At 40.9% G+C, this 27,896-nt stretch overlaps 3 non-coding genes across 3 annotated transcripts; all 3 read right to left on the minus strand.

Moving 5' to 3' along the window:
* Positions 1-1,972: 1,972 nt before the first annotated feature.
* On the minus strand, positions 1,973-2,053 carry TRNAS-CGA (transfer RNA serine (anticodon CGA)). The gene has a single exon. It is a non-coding gene; the product is annotated as a tRNA-Ser (tRNA).
* A 5,099-nt stretch (positions 2,054-7,152) lies between these two features.
* Positions 7,153-7,234, minus strand: TRNAS-CGA (transfer RNA serine (anticodon CGA)). Its single transcript has one exon. It is a non-coding gene; the product is annotated as a tRNA-Ser (tRNA).
* A 5,100-nt stretch (positions 7,235-12,334) lies between these two features.
* TRNAF-AAA (transfer RNA phenylalanine (anticodon AAA)) lies at positions 12,335-12,416 on the minus strand. The gene has a single exon. It is a non-coding gene; the product is annotated as a tRNA-Phe (tRNA).
* Positions 12,417-27,896: the final 15,480 nt, after the last annotated feature.

Here is a 27,896-nt window from a genome sequence, read left to right on the forward strand (position 1 = left end):
AGGACAATTGGGGCAAGAAGAACATAGATCATTACAGGCATGTGCTCCAGTCAGTCGGTCATCTGTCTCAAATAATGTCCCAGCGGTTCTATTGCTAGGTTAAATAACAGCATGGACAGCGGGCATCCTTGTCTCATCCCTCTATGGAGCGAGAAGGATTCTGATATACAGCGGGCCAATATAATCTTGGGTTTTGGTTTGTTATATAGGGTTTTCAAGACCGAGGTGATGTTCCCACTAAAACCAAACTTATCTAACACAAAGTGGACGTCGTCCAGAGTATGTTATCGAACGCCTTCTCGGCGTCTATAGCGACCACGGCAGCATTTTTTATCTTGAGCTTTTGTGCCCAAAGGATAGTCGAAATTACATTTCTAATATTTTTAACTCATGATCTTCCCTTTATAAATCCTGATTGGTCTGGGTGTATGATAGATGGTAGTATTTTTGACAATCTATCTGCTATTATTTTTGTAAATATCTTATTATCCTGGTTTATCAGGGATTTTGGCTTACAGTGGCGGCCAGCTTTATTCTAAAGCGGCTGCCACCACGGGAATTTTTAACCCGCGGATGGCACGTGGCTCTTTTCGGATCTTTTCGGACAGTTTCCAGTGCCTCGGGCGCTTTCAATGATAAGCGCCATTAGCGCTTATCTTTTGAAGCGGCCGCCTCGCGGAAAACTGTGGGAAACTCTGTTCAAATCGGAGAAAAGCACCGCATTTATCCCGGCAAGCTTTAGAATAAAGCTGGCCGGGACAGTATATGACTGTGGCAGAAGGGGGTCTTTCCCGGGCTTATAAATAATTTTTATATGGGCCATTTCACTTGAAGGTAGGGCGCCTTTCCCTTCTAGGATTAACTGGAATGTTGTTTTCAGTGGATTATTTATTTCTTCCTTGAGTATTTTATAGTACTCCCATGACAGACCGTCCGGTCCTGGGGCCTTAAAAGTCTTCAAATTACATATTGTGTCTTCAAGTTCTTTGGGTGTAATGGGGGCATTGATGCTCGCTAGTTGGTCTGCATTGATTTTTGGGATTGTAAGTTTCTCGAAGAACCTTTTTCTATTAGCTATATTGATAGATCCCTTCTTGTACAGTTTTTCATAATATTTTTTAAAAATGAAGCTTATTTTTTCTGCGTCTGTAGTTATTGCTCCCTTTAAATCTTTTATTTGCACAATAGGTTTTATGTTATTATACCCTCTCATGAGGTTCCCCAAGAGTCTTCCAGATTTGTTCCCGTGATTAAAGAATGTGGTATCTCTGATTGTGTTTTTCCTGATTTCTTGTTTTTCTATCCACATTTCACATGCCGCTTTCTTCTGCCAGTAGCTTTCTCTATTAATTTGGGAGTCCTTTGTCTTAAGCATTTTATAAGCTTGCCCTATCTCCTTACTTTCCAGATTGAAGCCTTTGTTGGCCTCCCTCTTGAACCTGCTGACGTATGAGATAACTTGGCCCCTCATGACTGCTTTAGAGGCTTCCCAAAACAATATTGGATCGGTTTGTGGGCTTCATTATCAATTTCAAACTCTCTCCACTTATTTTGTAGGAATTCCCTGAATTTTTCACTTTTTGCTAAATAGTTTGGTAATCTCCAAATGTTTGGGCTTCTCATGTCTATTATCATTATCCTTTGTCACCTTAAGTTATTTCTGTAGGGCTAAACCGTTTCACCACTATTTTATGTTGTACAAGTATTGCACACAAATGACCTCTTAGCACTATGTTGCAGCATAGAGATACTTATCAATAGAAGACAATGCATTTATTGTCCTTTATTAAATGTTTTACAGTCAGCAGCACCCTAAAATGTATAACTTGGAAAATGTTTGAAGAATTCAGAGTGTTTTCTTCTTTAGTGTGCCACATATTCCAGTAAGTAAAGATTGCTTTGCCAAGAAGATACAAACAAAATGAAAAGTGCTGTGAAGTTTTTAATAACACTTTACCACTGAAAAAGTCAACATAGTCAGCAGGATTTGAATCTGCACGGGAAAACCCCAATGGATTTCGAATCCATCGCCTAACCACTCGGCCATGACTACATAGTTGGTAGCACCGAATTCAGTCACACAGATGGCTTTTGAGTGATATGGGTAACACTCACTAATGAATGATGACCAATATGAACCAAATAACCTTGAGAATATTTTCATAAAGAGAAATACATGACTTGTTTGTACACATTGTTTAAACATCATTATATTTGTAAAATGTTGCTGCTATTGGGTTTTGGAACAATGACGAGAAAAACTTTTTGTTATCCACATTCAATGTACAGTATGAAACAGAACTGAGACAGAAAAAAAAGAAAAGGGGTTAAAAGGAGTAAAGGGAAAATGATCTAACTTGGATGTTAGAGATTAAAAGAGCAGATTTGGAGTACAATTGGGGCAAGAAGAACAAGAAACATTACAGGCATGTGATCCAGTGGCGCAATCGGTTAGCGTGCGGTACTTATATGTCAGTATGTGAAAACTATGCCGAGGTTGTGAGTTCAAGCCTTACCTGGAGCATATCCTTTTTTTGTTTCATCAACCAATAGCATTGTTTGAATGTATACAATTTTAAATAAAAGGCCTATGAATGTAAATTGTAAAATATAATCTTTTACTTAAAAAACAACATTTCCTCATTGATTAATAAACAAATCTAAACTCAATACAAACCCCCATTAAGAGTTAAAATTCACCATAGCAAAGAAACATTCTACCTTTCAATCAAGCCTGAAATATTTTTTCAAACATAATTTGCACCTGAATGGTGGGTGGAACAAAAGCTTTCTACTTTTTGGTTTTAAATCCAAAGAAGTATAAAACCCTCTTAAGAGTTGATCCGCACTGTTGCACAACCCCATGCTATTTCACCAGAGTCTTGAATTTAATAAATTATCTTATTGCTATAGGCGAGTGGATCTTGTATGTGGGGGAAACCAAGAGTGCTGAAAGAAGTTTTGCATGTACGACCACCTTTTCTTTCAGTTTTACTTGCTTTATGCTTTATCAGAGTGGGCAATCATAAATGACAACATAGAAGAGGAATAAAGAATCTTCTTTGTTTTGCCAATTAAAGCTAAAGGAAAACATGCTAAAACAACATTGAATATTTGAGTAACACACAGTTAAAGTAAATATGAAGGAACAAGGCTTGATGTTAATATTAAATATATTTTAAATGCCTTAGGTATGGAATAAAATATTCCAACACATTTGAACTTTGCAACTCACTCCACAAATCATGTTTTTGATCAATTTTGACATACAAAGGGTGGAGGGATACCAACATTGATCTCTTGGGTATCTAGAGGGACATTGATCTCTTGGGTATCTATAAGGACAAAGCAGTTTCAACCAAAAAGTCATAATTTTTATTATTTTGATTTGTCAAGACCATTTATTAAAATATTGAAGAAAGAGAAGGAGCAGAAGAAAAGTTCCACTGGTAACATGCAGTGCATGGTGTTAATTCTATTTACATGGAAAAAAATAGATAGCTTTTTCCTGATTTTTGTCAAAATCTCGTAAACCAATAGAAAATGACACCATCTTTAATTTAAAGAATTAACAAGTGTCTGGTCTTTTACACAAAACTCTCTTAATTATAGTGTAGGTACAGAGGAACATATAGTTTTTGTACTTCTTGCTAAACTGTAATTAAAAGCAATGAAGTGATTGTTTTCATAATCATTTTATTCATTCAGGTGAAGATTTGAATGGTTACCAATAATAATTTATATGGCAGATATACTAGCAGAAAGTACATTTGTTCGGATTTAATTGGTTGGAATTCTTCGCGTATCCGCCAGATGGCAGCTATTCATGAATTGTAATGCGCATGCGCTTCAGTAATGTGTCGACTTGCAGGTATTTAAAAATACCACAGTGGTCTATTGTAAATTGGCCTTGGGACTGAAGGAAGAAGTTACAATAATGTATCAATTTAGACTTTTCATATTAAAAAAAGACAAGCACACTTTCTGGTCTGGTTATTGTCCTGAGAATCCCGCCATGAGTGCAGAACTGCAGTCCATGTTCCAAAAACCCGACAGAACGTACGCTTATTTAATATGGGCCGCGATTAACGCAACAGATAATAAGATGGCAACAGTTGTTCAAATTTATCAGTATTTTATTGAAAACTATGACTTTTACAAAATTTCGCCAGATGCTCATATGTGGAAGCATAAAATAAGTAAAAAGTTATGTAGCATCCATGTTTTTTTCGTATTGTTCCCGATTTTATTGGAGGGTATTGGTGTGTATCACCGAGTTTTTCCCGTATCTATGATCATGGAGACGGCAAAAGGTGAAAGCTCGTGTTAAAACCAACTAAGCAACATCAGTCGCTGGCAAGCAATGCGACAGCGACAGCTTCCAATAACGGTCCGACCGTCAGTGAAAACCTGGTGACCGGCAACCCTTGCTGTCTGTCCTTGCCCGTATATCTGCAGCCTGAGCCGGATTTCGCGTACAGTTTCGAGCAAGCTTGCATGTACCTAAGCGATTTCCAGCCTAATCAGCTGACTACAGGTGTAGTAGTCCCACTGTCACCTGTCAATGACGTGTATGATCAAGAATACGGGACTGGCAGTGGCTCCGTGCCAGCTGATTGGCAAAGTCTATGGTGAGTAATGTTGCCGTATTTTATTCTGTTTTTAAAATATCAATATCAATGCGATTCAAAAGTCAAGCGATTCTTCTGTAAGCAATATCATTGGCTGAGCGGCTTCTAGAGTAGATACAGCACAATTGGTGACAAGGTAGGCGCATGCGCATTGGAACCTTCTTGAAACGCATATGCGTGTCATCACATCGATGGTAGGCGCATGCACATGTGAACAGGAGACGCCCCCGAGAAAATTATTGGTGGGACTGACTGTGAGAACTTCTTTAGGGGACTGACTCACTGACCATTACAGTAAAACTTTTACTTTTTTTTTGTTCCTCAGAAAAGAAAACTTTGTCATCTCATGTGGAAAACGGCAAATGGAGGGATTTCGATGGATAATATCGCTTTGTATTACAATACCTGCACATTGCTGAATCTGAGTAAAAAAAAAAACACGTACCGGAGTCTACAGTTTAGTGGCCGTTGTTATTGATTAGGATAGAATACCTGAAACAGTATGCTGATGTTTTCAGACCGTATACAATACTTTTTTATATATTCTGTATAATAAACCCGTAAAAATGAAAAGTATGCATTTATTCTACATGTATTATGTTAATATGGATTACAGTCAGCACAACAGTATGGTGTTATTAAAAAAAAATCTTTATTCATAAAATTTAAAAAATGCAACATCTCCTTTATTAAAGTACAGAAAGTCAAAACATTTACAGTAGGATGGTGTACAGAACAGTCAGTCAGGCCTGCACAACTCCAGTCCTCGAGGGCCGCAAACAGGCCCAGTTTTCAGGATAACCTTGAAATCTGGGCCTGTTTGCGGCCTTCGGTGACTGGAATTGTGCAGGTCCTGTGTACAGTAAGTAAAAACATTTATTAATTAATACAAGTTAAAACACGCAACATCTCCTTTATTAAAGAACAGAAAGTCAAAACATTTACAAAAACATTTACAAAAAATAAACAACAGTTGAACAGTCACGCAAATTCGATCCCCACCAGATTGTCCTTCCAGGGCCGATGCCTTGTATGGCGCAAAATGCCATTAATGGAGTCTCGAACGATTTTCATCCTATACTTCTCCCTGAGTGTCGGTTGCAGCTCGCGCAGGATGATGTCGGGCACCGTATCGATGCAAGCGTATGTAGGTTGGGTTCTGGAAGCGGGTGTTCTTCTGTGAGCGGGTGAGCTCGTGGCGGCGAGCGAGGGTAGATTGTCTGGGAGGAAGCTTTCCTCCTGTCTTGGTCGCCGTGTTGTCTCCTGGCGTGGTCTTGACGGGGTTGTCATGTTATCCTCCTCCTCAACGGCATACATGTACACAAATTCTTCTGGTGGAGGGGGTGCGCTTGGTGTTGGAAGGTGGTCGAAGGTCTCATTCATCACATCCATGCCATCCTCCTGCTCCGGCGTCAGGGATACAGGGGCATGAACACTAAGCAAATTATGTATCCCTGCTATGCCAGTCTCTATCTTCTCCATCCGTCGATCCATCTTCTCCATCAGATGATCCATCTTCTGCATCCGTTGATCCATATTTAGCATGGTCTCCAGAAGCAGATCTATCTTTACCAGCACAGTAGAGTTCCTGGGGCTATCCACACTTAACCCATTCAGCACAATTCCAGTCCCAGAGGGCCTCAAACAGGCCCATTTTTCAAGGTTGTCCTTAAAACCGGGGCTGTTTGCGGCCCTCGAGGACTGGAGTTGTGCAGGCCTGACTGTTCTGTACACCATCCTACTGTAAATATTGTATACGGTCTGAAAACAACAGCATACTGTTTCAGGTATTCTATCCTAATCAATAACAACGGCCACTAAACTGTAGACTCCGGTACTTGTTTTTTTTTACTCAGATTCAGCAATGTGCAGGCATTGTAACCAAAGCGATATTATCCATCGAAATCCCTCCATTTGCCGTTTTCCGCATGAGATGACAAAGTTTTCTTTTCTGAGGAACAAAAAAAAAGTAAATGTTTTACTGTAATGGTCAGTCAGTCCCCTAAAGAAGTTCCCACAGTCAGTTCCACCAATAATTTTCTTGGGGGGTATCTCCTGTTCACATGTGCATGTGCCTACCGTCGATGTGATGACACGCATATGCGTTTCAAGAAGGTTCCATGCACCTAGCTTTTCACCAATTGTGCAGTATCTACTGTAGAAGCTGCTCAGCCAATGATATTGCTTACAGGAGAATCGCTTGACTTTTGAATCGCATTGATATTGATATTTCAAAAACATAAACATATTGTACACAAATTACCTCTTAGCACTATGTTGTAGCATAGTGACATTTATCAATAGAAGACAATTCATCTATTGAAATTGAGTCCTTTATTAAATGTTTTATAGCCAGCAGCACCCTAAAATGTATAACTTGGAAAATGTTTGAAGAATTCAGTTTTTTCTTCTTTAGTGTGCCACATATTCCAGTAAGTAAAGATTGCTTTGCCAAGCAGATATAAACCAAATGGAAAGTGCTGTGAAGTTTTTAATAACACTTTACCACTGAAAAAGTCAACATAGTCAGCAGGATTTGAATCTGCACGGGGAAACCCCAATGGATTTCGAATCCATCGCCTTAACCACTCGGCCATGACTACATAGTTGGTAGCACCGAATTCAGTCACACAGATGGCTTTTGAGTGATATGGTGAACACTCACTAATGAATGATGACCAATATGAACCAAATAACCTTGAGAATATTTTCATAAAGAGAAATACATGACTTGTTTGTACACATTGTTTAAACATCATTATATTTGTAAAATGTTGCTGCTATTGGGTTTTGGAACAATGACGAGAAAAACTTTTTGTTATCCACATTCAATGTACAGTATGAAACAGAACTGAGACAGAAAAAAAAGAAAAGGGGTTAAAAGGAGTAAAGGGAAAATGATCTAACTTGGATGTTAGAGATTAAAAGAGCAGATTTGGAGTACAATTGGGGCAAGAAGAACAAGAAACATTACAGGCATGTGATCCAGTGGCGCAATCGGTTAGCGTGCGGTACTTATATGTCAGTATGTGAAAACTATGCCGAGGTTGTGAGTTCAAGCCTTACCTGGAGCATATCCTTTTTTTGTTTCATCAACCAATAGCATTGTTTGAATGTATACAATTTTAAATAAAAGGCCTATGAATGTAAATTGTAAAATATAATCTTTTACTTAAAAAACAACATTTCCTCATTGATTAATAAACAAATCTAAACTCAATACAAACCCCCATTAAGAGTTAAAATTCACCATAGCAAAGAAACATTCTACCTTTCAATCAAGCCTGAAATATTTTTTCAAACATAATTTGCACCTGAATGGTGGGTGGAACAAAAGCTTTCTACTTTTTGGTTTTAAATCCAAAGAAGTATAAAACCCTCTTAAGAGTTGATCCGCACTGTTGCACAACCCCATGCTATTTCACCAGAGTCTTGAATTTAATAAATTATCTTATTGCTATAGGCGAGTGGATCTTGTATGTGGGGGAAACCAAGAGTGCTGAAAGAAGTTTTGCATGTACGACCACCTTTTCTTTCAGTTTTACTTGCTTTATGCTTTATCAGAGTGGGCAATCATAAATGACAACATAGAAGAGGAATAAAGAATCTTCTTTGTTTTGCCAATTAAAGCTAAAGGAAAACATGCTAAAACAACATTGAATATTTGAGTAACACACAGTTAAAGTAAATATGAAGGAACAAGGCTTGATGTTAATATTAAATATATTTTAAATGCCTTAGGTATGGAATAAAATATTCCAACACATTTGAACTTTGCAACTCACTTCACAAATCATGTTTTTGATCAATTTTGACATACAAAGGGTGGAGGGATACCAACATTGATCTCTTGGGTATCTAGAGGGACATTGATCTCTTGGGTATCTATAAGGACAAAGCAGTTTCAACCAAAAAGTCATAATTTTTATTATTTTGATTTGTCAAGACCATTTATTAAAATATTGAAGAAAGAGAAGGAGCAGAAGAAAAGTTCCACTGGTAACATGCAGTGCATGGTGTTAATTCTATTTACATGGAAAAAAATAGATAGCTTTTTCCTGATTTTTGTCAAAATCTCGTAAACCAATAGAAAATGACACCATCTTTAATTTAAAGAATTAACAAGTGTCTGGTCTTTTACACAAAACTCTCTTAATTATAGTGTAGGTACAGAGGAACATATAGTTTTTGTACTTCTTGCTAAACTGTAATTAAAAGCAATGAAGTGATTGTTTTCATAATCATTTTATTCATTCAGGTGAAGATTTGAATGGTTACCAATAATAATTTATATGGCAGATATACTAGCAGAAAGTACATTTGTTCGGATTTAATTGGTTGGAATTCTTCGCGTATCCGCCAGATGGCAGCTATTCATGAATTGTAATGCGCATGCGCTTCAGTAATGTGTCGACTTGCAGGTATTTAAAAATACCACAGTGGTCTATTGTAAATTGGCCTTGGGACTGAAGGAAGAAGTTACAATAATGTATCAATTTAGACTTTTCATATTAAAAAAAGACAAGCACACTTTCTGGTCTGGTTATTGTCCTGAGAATCCCGCCATGAGTGCAGAACTGCAGTCCATGTTCCAAAAACCCGACAGAACGTACGCTTATTTAATATGGGCCGCGATTAACGCAACAGATAATAAGATGGCAACAGTTGTTCAAATTTATCAGTATTTTATTGAAAACTATGACTTTTACAAAATTTCGCCAGATGCTCATGTGTGGAAGCATAAAATAAGTAAAAAGTTATGTAGCATCCATGTTTTTTTCGTATTGTTCCCGATTTTATTGGAGGGTATTGGTGTGTATCACCGAGTTTTTCCCGTATCTATGATCATGGAGACGGCAAAAGGTGAAAGCTCGTGTTAAAACCAACTAAGAAACATCAGTCGCTGGCAAGCAATGCGACAGCGACAGCTTCCAATAACGGTCCGACCGTCAGTGAAAACCTGGTGACCGGCAACCCTTGCTGTCTGTCCTTGCCCGTATATCTGCAGCCTGAGCCGGATTTCGCGTACAGTTTCGAGCAAGCTTGCATGTACCTAAGCGATTTCCAGCCTAATCAGCTGACTACAGGTGTAGTAGTCCCACTGTCACCTGTCAATGACGTGTATGATCAAGAATACGGGACTGGCAGTGGCTCCGTGCCAGCTGATTGGCAAAGTCTATGGTGAGTAATGTTGCCGTATTTTATTCTGTTTTTAAAATATCAATATCAATGCGATTCAAAAGTCAAGCGATTCTTCTGTAAGCAATATCATTGGCTGAGCGGCTTCTAGAGTAGATACAGCACAATTGGTGACAAGGTAGGCGCATGCGCATTGGAACCTTCTTGAAACGCATATGCGTGTCATCACATCGATGGTAGGCGCATGCACATGTGAACAGGAGACGCCCCCCGAGAAAATTATTGGTGGGACTGACTGTGAGAACTTCTTTAGGGGACTGACTCACTGACCATTACAGTAAAACTTTTACTTTTTTTTTGTTCCTCAGAAAAGAAAACTTTGTCATCTCATGTGGAAAACGGCAAATGGAGGGATTTCGATGGATAATATCGCTTTGTATTACAATACCTGCAAATTGCTGAATCTGAGTAAAAAAAAAAACACTTACCGGAGTCTACAGTTTAGTGGCCGTTGTTATTGATTAGGATAGAATACCTGAAACAGTATGCTGATGTTTTCAGACCGTATACAATACTTTTTTATATATTCTGTATAATAAACCCGTAAAAATGAAAAGTATGCATTTATTCTACATGTATTATGTTAATATGGATTACAGTCAGCACAACAGTATGGTGTTATTAAAAAAAAATCTTTATTCATAAAATTTAAAAAATGCAACATCTCCTTTATTAAAGTACAGAAAGTCAAAACATTTACAGTAGGATGGTGTACAGAACAGTCAGTCAGGCCTGCACAACTCCAGTCCTCGAGGGCCGCAAACAGGCCCAGTTTTCAGGATAACCTTGAAATCTGGGCCTGTTTGCGGCCTTCGGTGACTGGAATTGTGCAGGTCCTGTGTACAGTAAGTAAAAACATTTATTAATTAATACAAGTTAAAACACGCAACATCTCCTTTATTAAAGAACAGAAAGTCAAAACATTTACAAAAACATTTACAAAAAATAAACAACAGTTGAACAGTCACGCAAATTCGATCCCCACCAGATTGTCCTTCCAGGGCCGATGCCTTGTATGGCGCAAAATGCCATTAATGGAGTCTCGAACGATTTTCATCCTATACTTCTCCCTGAGTGTCGGTTGCAGCTCGCGCAGGATGATGTCGGGCACCGTATCGATGCAAGCGTATGTAGGTTGGGTTCTGGAAGCGGGTGTTCTTCTGTGAGCGGGTGAGCTCGTGGCGGCGAGCGAGGGTAGATTGTCTGGGAGGAAGCTTTCCTCCTGTCTTGGTCGCCGTGTTGTCTCCTGGCGTGGTCTTGACGGGGTTGTCATGTTATCCTCCTCCTCAACGGCATACATGTACACAAATTCTTCTGGTGGAGGGGGTGCGCTTGGTGTTGGAAGGTGGTCGAAGGTCTCATTCATCACATCCATGCCATCCTCCTGCTCCGGCGTCAGGGATACAGGGGCATGAACACTAAGCAAATTATGTATCCCTGCTATGCCAGTCTCTATCTTCTCCATCCGTCGATCCATCTTCTCCATCAGATGATCCATCTTCTGCATCCGTTGATCCATATTTAGCATGGTCTCCAGAAGCAGATCTATCTTTACCAGCACAGTAGAGTTCCTGGGGCTATCCACACTTAACCCATTCAGCACAATTCCAGTCCCAGAGGGCCTCAAACAGGCCCATTTTTCAAGGTTGTCCTTAAAACCGGGGCTGTTTGCGGCCCTCGAGGACTGGAGTTGTGCAGGCCTGACTGTTCTGTACACCATCCTACTGTAAATATTGTATACGGTCTGAAAACAACAGCATACTGTTTCAGGTATTCTATCCTAATCAATAACAACGGCCACTAAACTGTAGACTCCGGTACTTGTTTTTTTTTACTCAGATTCAGCAATGTGCAGGCATTGTAACCAAAGCGATATTATCCATCGAAATCCCTCCATTTGCCGTTTTCCGCATGAGATGACAAAGTTTTCTTTTCTGAGGAACAAAAAAAAAGTAAAAGTTTTACTGTAATGGTCAGTCAGTCCCCTAAAGAAGTTCCCACAGTCAGTTCCACCAATAATTTTCTTGGGGGGTATCTCCTGTTCACATGCGCATGTGCCTACCGTCGATGTGATGACACGCATATGCGTTTCAAGAAGGTTCCATGCACCTAGCTTTTCACCAATTGTGCAGTATCTACTGTAGAAGCTGCTCAGCCAATGATATTGCTTACAGGAGAATCGCTTGACTTTTGTATCGCATTGATATTGATATTTCAAAAACATAAACATATTGTACACAAATTACCTCTTAGCACTATGTTGTAGCATAGTGACATTTATCAATAGAAGACAATGCATCTATTGAAATTGAGTCCTTTATTAAATGTTTTATAGCCAGCAGCACCCTAAAATGTATAACTTGGAAAATGTTTGAAGAATTCAGTTTTTTCTTCTTTAGTGTGCCACATATTCCAGTAAGTAAAGATTGCTTTGCCAAGCAGATATAAACCAAATGGAAAGTGCAGTGAAGTTTTTAATAACACTTTACCACTGAAATAGTCAACATAGTCAGCTGGATTTGAACCTGAGCGGGGAAACCCCAATGGATTTTTAGTCCATGGCCTTAACCACTCGGCCATGACTACATAGCTGGTAGCACCGAATTCAGTCACACAGATGGCTCTTGAGCGGATATGGGTAACACTCACTTTTGAATGATGGCAAATATGAACTATCAATATGGGGACTATGGCAAAAGTATCAATAAAATAAACATGTCCAGGAATGACGTATTCAATATTGTTAATCTGCAAGACAAACAAAGCAATACCAGGAGTGGGGTTTGAACCCACGCAGACATATGTCCAACACCTTAACCACTCGGCCATCCTGGTGGTGACTTAGAGCTTTGATAATCTAGATAAAATGGACTTCAGCAATGTACAGTATGTCCTTAAAAATCATATATGAAGAATGAGAACAACATAGCTAAGTGACTGTGCTTTCTGCAGCCTTTTCACCTGTTCCTGGAAACGCTAGAGTTTTTTTGCAGCAAGATTATGCTGAACATGATTACATATTTACTTATTGTAAAAGAGTGATCCCATATCATAAATGGAGTCAAAATGTCTAGCTTTCTTCTACTTAGTCAGGGGAAGTGCATTATACATTTATTACAATTTGCGCCTCCTAACCCATTTTTTAATCTTCTTGATTATTATAGATAGTTTTCCTTCATGGAGCATTTCACGGTGAGTTATCTTATAAAGTTGGGATATTTTTCAAGGCCATGGTTGACTTCCAATGAATAATGTATGACATTGAATGTGAAAGTCTAGGCAATAATATACATATTGTTAGTCTTTTTAAATAGATTGAATGTTATAACACTGCACTAGAATTATGATTTCCCTAAGCACTGATTAGTTCCACTTTCCAAGTCTACTCTTCCTTACCATATATATATATATATCAAACATACAGGATATATTTTATGCTACATTGAAGAAGTAGTTACGTATAGATAGAAAGATGACTTTGACATAATATTGCTGCCTGTATAAACCTAGGTTATGCAAATATACAATGTATTCCAGTACTGATATCTTATTGTCTAGCCAAATGTCACGGGAGCCCAGCACTTTTAACACCTTCTATACCTTTCAGGGATCATTCAATAGGCAAAACAAGATAGTGGAATAAAATGGGGTTTATTTGAGTGAAACTCGCTGACAACAATGAAAATGCAAAATAAAGAAGAAATACACACTTACTTGGGGACTGGGGTCTAAAACTAGTCTCAAATACGTGCAGGGCGCCTACTTTGAAAGGCTTACTCTGACTGGGAAGTCCTCCCTGGCTTCCTGGTACTCTTTTCAGGTAGAATACCAAACCGTGACTGCCACCTTCTATTTTCAGAACTTGGTCCCAGCGTCTGACTCTGACTAAGCAGAGAGCTCCGATAAATCATTTCTCGCCAGGTTTCCACCAAAAGTGCCTCTAGATATTAAGGAAGCTGCGGTAACCTGGTGAAAATAATCAAATTCGCCATTTATTTTAGCGTACAAAAAAATTCGCCAACCGTTTGGCGAGAAGCCCTTTTTTGCAGTGCATCGCCAGTATCTCAAACTCGTGCGATTCTAGGAGCCCCGATCAGCTTCTTGCTGCTGTTTGGGGCTCTAGAATGGCGAATTTACCTCCAAATTGCCCCGCTGCAAAAAGTTGGAACTAAACTGGGGATGAGCGGAACCACCAATACTGCACTTAGTAAAATTTTGTAATTCATTACCCATGGAGACTGTGATGGCAGATAAAATATATTTGTTCACAAACAGGTTGACATCTTTTTAGATAGGAAAGGTATATATACCAAATAAGTATACTTGGGAAGGATGTTGATCCAAGGATTCATCCGATTGACAATTCTTGGAGTCAGGAAGGAATTTATTTTTCCCTTTATGAGATATCATTGGATTATATGACTCTGGGTTTTCTTTGTTGCCTTCCTGTGGATCAATAAGTAAGAATAGATATAGGATAAAGTATCTGTTATCTAAATTTAGCATAGGTTAAACTTGATGGACGTACGTCTTTTTTCAACCTCATCTACTATGTAAGTATGTAACTATGTAAAAGGAGTAAAGGGAAAATGATCTAACTTGGATGTCAGAGATTAGAAGAGCAGAGTAGGAGGGCAATTGGGGCAAGAAGAACAAGGACAAACAAGTTTCCACCAAAAAGTCATCATTTTTATTATTTTGTTTTGTCAAGACAATTTATTACTACTTCATTACTACTGTTTCGCTTGAGAGATTTGCCACCTTTGCATTCCACAAAAAAGGTTGCATATCTATGATGCCGTGTACAAAACACCCAGTGAAGATGCATGTGTGGGGTGCCATCTCTAGGCATGGCCCAGGATGCATCATCATCTTTGAAGGTACAGTAAAATGTATGTCACACGCTTTTGCCTTATGCACTGTACAGTACGAGTGTGCAGTTTTTTGAGCACTTTTCTTTTCTTGTTATAGGAATCATGAATAAAGCTTTCTTCCAAGAGAAAATTGTGCCTGAGATTGTGGAATACATCACACGTGAGTTCCCGGATGGTCACTGTTTCTACCAGGACAACGATTTGAAGCACACGCGTCAACAGCGCATATCCTTGAGCATGGTATCAACTGGGTGAAGACGCCAGCGGAGTAAGTGCGGTAACCGTGTCTCATTTTTTTCCACTGTTTTTACTGTGTACTGTATTTCTTTAACTAATTGTCCTTTTTTCCCCTCTCCAATGACAGATCGCCATACTTCAATCCTTTAGAAATGGTCTGGCATCAGCTGAAGGACCATATCCAAAAAGTCGTGAAACCCTCAAAAAGGATGAGTTGGCGCAAGGCATACTAAGTTTTTGGAACGATGTACTCACCGTGGAACGATGCAATAAATATATTGACCATAGTGCGACTGTGTTGCCCATTGTGATCGTGCGTAATGGGCAAGCATCAGGAAGGTAGTATGGTATAGTACTGTACTGTAGTATTGTAAGTACAGTATGATACAGGTAAGTATGGCACCGATTTTTTCTTTCCTTGTAGTCAGAGTATACAGTAGTTCCAGTATAGAGTAATTTGACAGTACTATACAGCACACAATGCCATAATACAGTATGCACATAACTGCACTCATTTTTTTTTTGTCTTTTCAGAAAAAAAGGATGTACTGGGGGAGAGGGGGTGGTATCGTTTAAAGTTTTTGAACTGTTTGTACAGTTAAGTGTACAGTATCTAAACTGCAGTCATGATGTACACTAAACCTCTCCTCTCTCAATAAAGTACTGTACTGTACACAGAATGAGGAAGTAGATAAAGATGTAAAAAATTATATTACTGCACCGACACACTTTATTCGAGCAAATACCCAGTATGTACCTGGCAGATACCTGGAATGCGCCGCTCCTCACCTCTGACAAGCCCCGTTGCGTTTGCCTTCCCAGCCTGGGTTCATGCCTGGCTGACGGGCGGCTGATCTGTGAAATGATAATGATTAGGATTTAATAGGCTGCAATGCTTCGCGTGTCTACCAGATGGCATAAATTCATGAATTGTAATGCAGTATATATATATATACTGTGCAGTATTGCAGCCAGCGGGAATAAAATGCTTCAATCCCTGCCTGGAAAATACCTCAATGCACTCGGGCAGAAAACAGTCACAAACCTCAATACACCCGGGTATACCCGAATTCGTGGGACTAGCCGAGCTCGAATAAAGTGTGTCGCCAGTGTACTATATATATATATTATTATATATTATATATTATTAATTAATATTATTATCAATGTGCATTATTCATGATTATCCACCGGCCCTCAATTTCCATCTGACAGAAGACCTGAATAAAGACTGCATTTTGTATAATTAATAATTATTTTTATATTTGCTTTTTGTTCCTGATAAAATAAAAGAAATATTTCTTTACATTCATGATAATCATAATCATTGACAACCCCCCCCCCACACCTACACCAAAGAAAAAGAAAGAATGATAAAAAGTGGTAATTTACTGCATCAACAGCATGAATCAGATAATGTTTTTTTTAACTCTCAATTTCACAGTGCTGTGCAAATCAGATTTACATATCAAATTCGAGAAGGGATTTTCAAAAGCGTTACCGTAAATAAGCCTCACAGGGTTGGGGTGTTGGATGGGTGAGTCATGCGCAGTAATCATCAGCTAGCTCCCTTCCCAAAGAGGATTACAGAGAGGTGACTCTAAGACAACAATAGGAAAATTAGGCACGCAGGCGCAGAGAGGTGATACTCGGCTAAGGACGGATTAAAAACACAATGGCAAGCTTTATAAACGGAATGGCTCTGGAGAGGTGTCTGTCGATAATAGTTTCAAATCCTTGAGCGAACATTGTGTGTGTGCGTGGGAGAGGGGGGTACAGGGTACAGCTGCATGAAGGATTAGCTGTACTGCAGTTCAAAGAAATGGCATATTTCCAAAAGGCAGGTCATCATAATAATTTGACCCCTACTCCCCCAAATTCAGTACATAAAAAGCACACAAATCAACCATGTGCAGTCAAACGCACAGTGTCGCAGTCAAAAGCTACAGCACACATTGAATATCGTAATATCAAGATGGTTTATGCAGGCTTGTAGTGAAAATAAAAATAAAAAATGAGGTGAATTTTTTTTTTTTTTGGTCACTCACTCTTGAATTTCGCAAGCAAGCAGTGGCGAACTTACAGACGCATGCGCAGTAATCATCAGCTATTTACTGTAGCTCCCATCCCAAACAGGATTACACGCAGGCGCAGAGAGGTGATGTTTGGCTAGGGACGGATTAAAAACACAATGGCAAGCTTTAGAAACAGAATGGCTCTGGAGAGGTGTCTGTCGATAAGAGTTTCAAATCCTTGAGTGAGCCTTGTGTGTGTGCGGGGGGAGGGGGGTACAGGGTACAGCTGCATGAATGATTAGCTGTACTGCAGTTCAAAGAAATGGCATATTTTCAAAAGGCAGGTCATGATAATAATTTGATCCCTACACCCCCAAATACAGTACATAAAAAGCACACAAATCAACCATGTGCAGTCAAACGCACAGTGTCGCAGTCAAAAGCTACAGCACAGATTGAATATCGTCATATCAAGATGGTTTAGGCAGGCTTGTGGAGAAAATAAAAATAAAAAATCACTCTTGAACTTCGCAAGCAAGCAGGAATGTGATTGAAACCACAAAGAAACACATTCAAAGGAATGGTGTGGGAGAGGTGTACTGCACTGTAGAGAAGATATGAAGTTGAAATACCCTGCAGTGCAGCAAATTATCCTGAGTGTGTGCAGGGGCGAGCGAGGGGAGAGCGCTGTATATGCCAAAATGTGATACTGTTACAGTACTGTAAACGCGTATGCGTTTCAACAATTTTCAAATGAGACACACAGCACTGAAAATGCAAACGCCTCCCTGAATTTTTAGACGGTATTGCAGTATTGCAGAAAGCGATAATAAAATGCTAATATTACGAGCGCTAAAATACCGCAATACACTCCGGACAAAAAAAAAAGAAAATGCATCTTTCCGCGGTTATCAGAGTTGCACCGCTACAGCGGCACGAGGCTAAAGGCAGCTGCCACTGTATCTGTAATTATAAAGTGGAAGTATTCCCTCACTCTCACACTAAAGTGCTCATTATCCTTTGTCACCTTAAGTTATTTCTGTAGGGGTAAATCGTTTCTCTATTTTATGTTGTGCAAAGTATTACACACAAATGACCTCTTAGCACTATGTTGCAGCATAGAGATACTTATCAATAGAAGACAATGCATCTATTGAAATTGAGTCCTTTATTAAATGTTTTACAGCCTGCAGCACCCTAAAATGTATAACTTGGAAAATGTTTAAAGAATTCAGAGTGTTTTCTTCTTTAGTGTGCCTCATATTCCAGTAAGTAAAGATTGCTTTGCGAAGCAGATACAAACAAATTGAAAAGTGCAGTGAAGGTTTTTTTTTGTTTAAATCTTTTTTATTGTTTTCACAATACAGTAACATCTCTTTAAACATTGACTTACGTATCACAAGACTGTTGTTCAACTAAGCATTTGTGGATTTTTAACATAAAATACAGCATTTCTAGAACAAAGCGAGTACCATATCGATTTTGTAATTCAATCATGTGAGTCGTGCTTATGTACCTATGAAATAGGTAGATCTTGAGAAAAGGTAGAGAGAGAAGGAAGAGGGGAAGGCAAAGAGGGGGGATGGATGGGGGGGAGAGGGGAGGGGGTTTAAGTCTGTCTACTTGGGGTTCCTAAGTTTATGGAAGGAGTGTTTCCTTTCAGTATTGTGGTTGTTTTAGTCTAGGGACCAGGGTTCCCATATCTTATCAAATTTGTCAAGGGTGTGGTTTAATTGGACTGATAGTTTTTCCATTAGTTTAACGTAGTTAACTCTTAATATGACTGTACGTCTATATGGGCGGTGTATGTTTTTCCATGCAGCTGCTATGGATCATCGAGCCGCCGTTAATATAAATGATATAAGTTTGCTTACTGGAGATTGATGTTCCTCTATTGGTTTTGCTAACAGGAATGTCAGCGGGTCTATAGGCACTCTCAGTTCCGTGCTCTCGAGAATCAGGCCTTGTACCATGGTCCAGAATATCTGAATTCATGGGCAGTTCCACCAGATATGGACCATATCCCCTCTCATACCCCATCCTCTCCAGCAGAGATCTGGAGTTCCTGGGAAGATCTGGTTCAGTCTACTTGGGGTTAGGTACCATTGGAACAAAATTTTGTATATGTTTTCTTTTGTGACTGTGCAAATTGATGTTTTAGCTGCCGATTCCCAGATATCCCTCCAGTCTTCCCTATCTATGTCTATGTTTAGGTCTTCAGCCCATTTCTGCATATAATTGTGAGATTGGGGAGTTGCATGAGATGCTATCCCCGTTTATATCTCCGAGATCAAACCTCCTCTGTAAGGGCCTTCCATACATAATTTCTCAAAGTTCGTTAAGGTAGTAAATTTGTTTTTCTGAGACACCGTTTGGAGAAAGTGTCGGATCTGTAGATACAGTACCGACACACTTTATTGCAGTGTGGTCGGTACCGCAAGCCGGGAGATTTCCCGGCTTGCTAGTGGCCGCCCCTCGGCGTGCCGCGCGTCATAGACGCGCGGTCACGCGTCTTCGGGAGCCTGCGCCCCCTGCACGCGCGTCCAGGGCTCTCCGAGGGAGCCCTGGTGTCCCGCGATCTGCGGGACGGCGGCAGGGGGTTCCGGGGGACCCGGCGGACCCGGCAGCGGTAGGGAGAGCGCCCCGATCGGAGGGCGCTCTTCCGCTGCTTCGGCGCGTGCCCGTCACACTCGGGCGCGCGCCAGGCTACTGCTGCGGCCAAGAACGGGCAAATGCTCGAATAAACTTGGCCGCAGCAGTAGCTATATATTGGGAGGTTCTGTCTGTGGGGCTTTTGCTTTAACTCCTGACAGGAGAGGATCTCTCCTTCTTTAATGAGGTCTTTTGCTGCCAGTATGTCCATATTTCTGAGTTGCTCCACATATTTGGGGGAACACCCCGGCGGGAATCCAGGATGATGGACTATCGGGATCAGGCTTGAGGGGTGGTTGGAGAGGTCATATCTTTTTTTGCTTTTGGACCAAATGTCCCATGTGCACCTCATCGCCCCAAGTTTAAATCTTCCCGCTGGGCTCTCCCCTTCCCCGGAGCTCCATAGCTCCACCGCTAGAGTGGAAGGGCCCACATAGGAGGACTCGATCCCCAGCCAACCGCAAGTTGTTGGTTCACAGTTCCACATTACTGCTTGTTTTAGGTGGGCCGCATGGTAGTATTTGATGATATCTGGTACCCCCATCCCCCTCCCGATCTCAGTGCTAGCATTACCGATCTTGCAACCCGCGGTCTTTTGTGCTTCCAGATAAATTGAAAGATTCTATTTTGAATATTTTTGAGCTCCCTGATCGGAACTTTTATCGGGAGAGTTTGGAAGAAGTATAACAGCCTGGGCAAGATATTAATTTTTACTGCTTGTAGGCGGACGCTCACAGAGGTATGCAAGGGAGACTGATTATAGTGAAATTAAATAAGCCTTTTATTGCGTCTGTTTCCTTAACATCAGGAAACCATCCAAACAAGGGGTAAACAAAGCTTCTATTCACTTGGGAGTATTTCTAGTGAAATACTATGCAGTTCACAACTCCCTTAGATAAGCATGTCTCCCAGCCCCAAACATATAGCATGAATTAAGCAGATATAAGAAGTCTCATAAATGAAAGTCTTATCTGTTCCTTGTAGTTTGGAGGGAAAATCTTCTCTGTCCCTGGTTAAGCTCCCTTTTCCTCAGGGTGTGTCAGCATTCAGGTTTAGAAGTTTACCCTGTGTCTTGAAAGCAGCTCTGCTGTTTCTTCTGGCAGGGCTCAAGACTGTTTGTCTCCAAGTTCAGCTCAGGTGTGAGCTAAGGAGTCTCACTTTCTGTCTCAAAAGACAGGCTTTTCTAAGCCATCTAATCAGGCAGGTGGTGTTTGTTAATTGACTACCAGCAGTTAACCACCACACTGCTGGATTAGAGGTACATTACCTGAACAGGGATAACTCCCCTGTTACATACCTCCCCTGTTTGTGGGAAGCTTGGGCTTGCCACGGCCAAAGCCCATCCTTCCACTCTCATTCTTGTTATTTCTGTGACTTGAATGAGAGTGGATGGAGGAAGAGAACCCTCAGTCCTTCTGGGATTGGAGCCCTTTCTCCAGTTTATTCGTGTCTCCTCCTGAAGGTGCTTGAGATCAGCACTCCTCAGTCGCTCGAGGAGGATTTTTTCTAAGTATAGTCTTCTTACTATGTGCGCGGTCATGAGATTTCCCTCGCGTCGGTTGCTGGTCTTATTGTAGGCATACTGTATGGCAGCAGTTGCAGAGCGTTTAAAAACAGCCCTTTGAGTTTTCCGCTCTTGAAGCTGTCTCTCTGCCCTTTTCCCACTCAATGGGGTTGCTAGTTCAGCCTCTTTGGGGTTAAGTTGCAATTCCACACCCACTTCCAGAGAATGTCCCATCTTTTCAGCTTCATCAGCTAAGGATTCTTCTGGTTTTGATTCAGCACGTGTACCTTCTTTTGTTGCCTGTTGGGTGGCTGAAGGTTTTGCTAGTGCTTGTTTAGGTGGTTCAAATTTTGCAACCTTGTCTCTCAGATGAGCGGTATTCCCAGCTCTCACTGTACCCTTGTCTTCATGGGTTTTTGAGGCTGTGGGATACTGACGCTTAGTCAGGGTCAATACTTGTCCTTGTAGGACTGTAATCTCATCCGCGAGAGATCCCTGTTTTTTGAATGCGTCTTGCAAGTCTCTTCTCAGGGAATTTATCTGCACGCTTTGCTTTCTCTGAGCTTGCTTCCACATTTTTATTGCATTGTGAAGCACTATGAATTTCTTTGCTCGTGCCACAGTTACTTGTTTTAGTTTCTGGACCTTCTTGTGCTCCCTTTTGTGCCGGGTCACCTGGGTTCTAAGCTTGGCCTCTAGCGATGCTTTGGTGACGCTCAGGGTAGCCTTCAGTTTCTCATGCTGCTTTGCGGGGACATACTGGGTCATCAGACATTCCTGCAGCACTTGAATTTCTTTAACAGCCTGCAGATTTTCTTCCTGCAGAGTTCGCTGCTTCTCCTCGAGGTGCGTACGCAGACCTTGCAGTTGGTTCTGCAGTCGGTGCTCTGCTTCAAACTTCTCACCTTCCAAAAGTCTATTTATTTCCTTAAGCTCGTGCAGCTTTTCATTCTTTTCCTTGACTTGGTCTGTCAACTGAAAATGTTCTTCTTTCAGTTTTAAGTTCTCTCTTTTTTATCTTGAATTTTCTCCTTTTTCAGTCTCTGTACTATTCAGAGCCTATTTGCAGTCCTCCTTCCATTTATGCACATCTGCTTTGAGAATGACAGTCTCCTGGCGTGAGACTTCCTTCTCTAGGTTGAGGGTCTGAAGCTCCTTCTGAGAGACTTTGAGATCTGTATCAAGATTGACAATAGTTTCTTTAGATATGTTCAGCTCCTCAGTGAGACTGTGTAGTTCCTTTCTGGAAACTTCCAGATCTGTGCGGCAGCTGTTGGTCTCATGATGTGAGGCATCCAGTGCTCTGGTGAGTGTCTGAAACTCTTTCTGAGATACGTCCACCTCTGTCCGGACATTGTTGACCTCCTGTTGTGAGGCATTCAGCTCTATGCGAAGAGTGTGAACCTCTTGCTGAAAGACTGTCATCTGCTTTAGTGCCTCCTCATAGCTCCGCTTCAGCTGAGTCATCATTTTATCAGATTGGCTCTGCTTTTCATCCATGGCGGAAATAGTAGCATTTGCAGTATCTAGCTCAGTCTTGAGATCGTCCAATTCTGTCCTGGCTGCAGAGTACATTGCGAGCACATGTTCCTGTAGCTTCACGTTATTTTTCAGTAGCTCCGCGTAACCATCTTTCTTTTGTTTCAATTGTTCACGGAGTATATCACAGTCACACCTGGCATTTTTCAGGACATCCTCAGGGCTGGTCAAAAGATCGACACTAACTGTTTCTGGCTCCGCTTCCCTGGGATGGTTGGTTGAGGGTTCCTCACTGTTGGCACCGGACAGACACTTCTTTGGGGTACACGAATTCTGCTTTGGGCCCTCTGGATATTCGGTTAACCGCGGGACGAATTCTCCATTTTCTCTAGGCTGCAGGGCAACTCGGCCCCCCGTTTCCTCCACAGGATATGCGGACATGTCTGTTCCTTCCACGGTACGTGAAGAACCGCTTTTCTTTTTCCGCCTTTTTGATTTGGATGACACCGTCCCTTCAGGGATACTGGGGTCTCCATCTTCAATTGAAATGTTAGCAGCGTCACTGGATCCACCCAGCTTTTCTTGCAACTTTAATAGCTGACGGAAATATACGGTGATCCATTGCTCCCGCTCTTTCTCCTGCTGATCATATTCATCATCAAAGTGAGCGGTCTTTTCGGTTCGTGCCGAGTTCAGGCACCCCCACCTTTCTTGGGGTGTTTTGTGGGTGTGACTCGGTTTGGGTTCCCTGTGAGAGATGTCTTCCTCTTTATTAGACTGGAAGGGCCACTATTCCGTGGGGTAAGGTTCATTACAGGAACGCTGCATCTTGTCCTCCATTTTTAGGCTATCAGGTGTAATTTTTTTCCTGACCTCAGGAGGCGCTATTGCAGCTGTTGCCACTGTATTTGCTAGAACCCCCAATTGTGGTAGTCCTACAGGTGGGCATATTTTGCTTGTAGAGGTCGTAGCTCTCACAGGCATCTCTGTAGACTTTTTCTTTCTTGGGTAAGTTTTACAATATCAGCAGCACTGTGCATGCATTTTCTCTTATCAGGTATACAAGATGTGCAGTTGCTAGGTAAAAACATCTATTTGCTTTACACCATTTACTTGCTAGATTTAATCTCTCATTAGGTATGCTGAATGTGTAGTTGCTAGGTAAAAACTTCTGTTTGCTTTACACCATTTACTTGCTAGGTGCAATCTCTCTGCTTCAGCCAAATAATGTGATTTTCTGTTTGAGTTCAGTCTCAACTTTGGGTATTATGACATTCACTCTTCACACTTTCAGCAATTCCTTTTTTTCTAGTAGGCAATTTTACCCTCAGCACTTGTTTACTGAAAATTCCCCTGCTTCAGCACAGTCTTGCATCAATTTTCACATTTTCTGCATATACTCCATTCACAACTGGTAGTCCTATGCGGTGTGGCAGCCTTTACTTGCAGAATCAGTACCGCTCATGGGTCACCATCTGTATTCACTGCTTCAGCTAAACATTTGAAAATAACAAACGACTATCCCTTTCAAGGGCTAACTCACTTCTTGAACCCTGACTATGGCTGGAAGGCAAACCCCCTATTTCAATGACCATATTACACTTTATTGTGATAGGCAAATAAGGTTTTACCTGCTTCTGCAGTCTCTCTCTCCTCTTGGGATTGGGGAAAAGAGTCCATCCGTGGTTTTGTAAGTTTCAGTGCAGTGGTGTGTATCACTTTAACTCTGATCTCTGCTGCATGAGATTTTTTTTTTTTTTTTAAAGTTGCTCAGACTGTTTGTAGGCAAAAAGCATAACAAAATTTCACAGAACAAATCTCCGGTCCTTTCTAACTTCAAAGTTCCTCTCGTCCCACTTCGGACACCATATGTAGGTGGACGCTCACAGAGGTATGCAAGGGAGACTGATTATAGTGAAATTAAATAAGCCTTTTATTGCGCCTGTTTCCTTAACATCAGGAAACCATCCAACCAAGGGGTAAACAAAGCTTCTATTCTCTTGGGAGTATTTCTAGTGAAATACTATGCAGTTCACAACTCCCTTAGATAAGCATGTCTCCCAGCCCCAAACATATAACATGAATTAAGCAGATATAAGAAGTTTCATAAATGAAAGTCTTATCTGTTCCTTGTGGTTTGGAGGGAAAATCTTCTCTGTCCCTGGATCAGCTCCCTTTTCCTCAGGGTGTGTCAGCATTCAGGTTTAGAAGTTTCCCCTGTGTCTTGAAAGCAGCTCTGCTTTTTCTTCTGGCAGGGCTCAAGACTGTTTGTCTCCAAGTTCAGCTCAGGTGTGTGCTAAAGAGTCTCACTTCCTGTCTCAAAAGACAGGCTTTTCTAAGGCATCTAATCCGGCAGGTGGTGTTTGTTAATTGACTAGCAGCAGTTAACCACCACACTGCTGGATTAGATATACATTACCTGAACTGGGATAACTCCACTGTTACACTGCTGTTATCCTTCCGATCCAGGATATTTGATAGTCGGTCCAGGTCTGAAGATCTTTTTTTATTTTTTCAAATAGAGGTGGGTAGTTATATTGGTATAATAAATTGTATGTGTTTGTTATGTATATTCCTAAATATTTGATGTGTGTTTGGGACCATTTATATTTAAAGTTTGCTTGTAAGAGCTTGACCTCTTGGGCAGGGAGCGTTAAATTTAGTGCTTCAGACTTGTCATTGTTTATTTTGTATCCTGAGACCTGGCCAAAGTAGTCTAGTTGAGATTGTAAATTTGGAAGAGATATCAGTGGGTTAGCTAGTGATAGTATTATATCATCAGCAAATAGTGAGATCATGCAGTTTTTATCTCCTATCTGGATACCCTGGATATTTATATCGTCTCTGATTATTGCCAGCAGGGGTTCGATCGATAATGCGAAGAGGAGAGGGGACAGTGGGCATCCTTGCCTAGTAACATTTTTCATTTTGATGGGATCCGAGTCTCCTCCTGGGAGTTAACATAGGCAGTGGGCGTCCTGTAGAGGGCTCTAATGCCATCTCGGAATGGGCCATAGAAGCCAAATTGTAACATTGCCTGATCTAAAAATGCCCACTTTATTCTATCAAACACCTTTTCAGCGTCTAAACTTAATAGAATCGCTTTTGATCCGGTCTGGTGCACATGGTCCACGATATCTATGACCTTACGGGTGTTGTCCGAGGCTTGTCTGCCTGAGACAAAGCCCACTTGGTCCAAATGTATAAGCTTTGGGAGGATTGGAGTAAGTCTATTCGCTATAATTTTGCTGAAGATTTTAAAATCTGAGTTTAACAGAGATATGGGTCTATAACTCCCACATTGAAGAGGATCTCTGCCCTCTTTATGAATAATCGCTAGGTTGGCCATTGAGAGTGAGGTTGGGAATTCCCCACCTTCCAGAAAGGTGTTGAACATTTCAAGGATAAACGGGGACAGCACCGTTTTGAACTTTTTGTAGTACAGGTTGGAAAAGCCGTCTGGGCCTCGTGTTTTATTAGTTTTGAGTTGGCTTATTACTTCTGCAAGTTCTTCCTGAGAGATTTTTTTATTTAATGTCTGCGTATCTGCCTCTGATAGCTTTGGAAGGTTGCATTGTTTAAGATATTTTGATATTGCCTTAGACCCTGTACGTGCACCTCGGTTAGAATCTAGATTGTATAGTTTGGTATAGAAATTTGAGAATTCTTTCGCTATTTCTTTTTCTTTGTATGTTGTCGCTCCTGTTTTGGTACGGATTGCTGGGATTTGAGATTTAACTCTCAGACCTCTTAATTTATTAGCTAGGAGCCTGTCAGCCTTATTGCCCTTATCGTAGAACCGTTGGTTTGTCCACCTTAGCGCTCTCTCTACCTCTTCTAGTTGTATTTTTTGGAGCTCCATTCGAGCTCTTTCTAATAATTTATATAGTTTTTTGAGGGGTTCTGTTTGTGCTTTTGTTCGATATTGGCCAAATTGTCCTCTGCCACTTTATATTGTTTTCTTTTTTCTTTTTTTTATATGCTGCGATAGAAATAAGGTCCCCTCTAATTGAGGCCTTGTGTGCCTCCCAGAGCGTTGTCGGGGAGGACACTGAGCCTTTGTTTAGTCGAAAATATTCTTTGAGTTTTTGTTTAATTACGCTCTCTGTTTCTTGCAAATTTAACAGAGAGTCGTTTAATTTCCAGGGATATTTACTGTTTTTGCTAAAGGGCAGGGAGAGCGCTAATTCGATAGGGGCATGGTCCGACCAGGATATAGATCCTATGTTAGACTGGGCGGATGCCAGGAGAATATTTTTGGTACCCCAAAAATAGTCAATCCTCGAATAGGACTGATGAGGGGCCGAGAAAAACGTATAGTCCCGCTGACCTGGGTGCTGGGCTCTCCATATGTCTAACAGGGAGAAGCTTTGCATTATTTCTTTAAACTCCTTCGCTTTTTTGAGAGTAGTTCTGGAGTGTCCAGACTCTGAGGGGTCTGATTTATCCACTTCCGGGATACTTGACATATTAAAATCTCCTGCTACAATCAGTGAGGAGAGGGAGAGCGGGTCTAAAGACTCTAGGACCTCTTTCAAAAATTCAGTTTGGTGGTCATTCGGAGCATATATGTTACATAGGGTTACAGGAGATCCTGAGAGGGAACCCTGAATCACAAGGAACCTGCCTCCCAGGTCTTTGACTATTTTTTCCATTATAAAGGGAGTATTATGTTTGAATAGGATAGCTACTCCTCTTATTTTCACGAAGTAGGAAGCATAATATGCTTGGGGATATAGATGTTTGAATGAGTTTGGGGGGGGTATTTGAATTAAAGTGTGTTTCTTGGAGGAAAAGTATATCCCTCTTGGTTTTTTTCAGCTCCTGAAGGGCGATTTTCCTTTTCCTGTGTGAGTTGAGCCCCTTGACATTCATAGATATTAATTTTATTGAATCTAGGGAAGCCATGTATGTCTATGTTTGTGAGCACGTATGGGCTTATCCACTTTCCCAGGGTGGAGGCTCGATTGTCGTAGTTCTCTTTTTATGCCGGGGTTTTCCATTCCTTGTTTTTAGAGTCCCGCTAGTGGTAGATATGGATGCCTGGGGGGGAGGGAAGGGGGGGGGAGGAGGCTGGGAGCAAGTGGGGGGAGGGGAGAGATGGGAAGCAGAATGAAAATGGGTTCCTTACAAATCCAGTGTTGGTATCCTCCGTCACTCTAGTGAGGAGGTTTTTGGGCCTATTGCCCATGTGAGAGCTTCCTAGGTGGTCCACACAGGTGTGGGTCAAGGGAGACGTCCCTGACCCCCTGCAGATTTATAAAGTGAATAAAACCATTTAAGCTTTCTTTGAGAGAGTATTTTT

This window comes from Ascaphus truei, chromosome 15 (assembly GCF_040206685.1).
Source record: "Ascaphus truei isolate aAscTru1 chromosome 15, aAscTru1.hap1, whole genome shotgun sequence".
Lineage (NCBI taxonomy): Eukaryota > Metazoa > Chordata > Amphibia > Anura > Ascaphidae > Ascaphus > Ascaphus truei.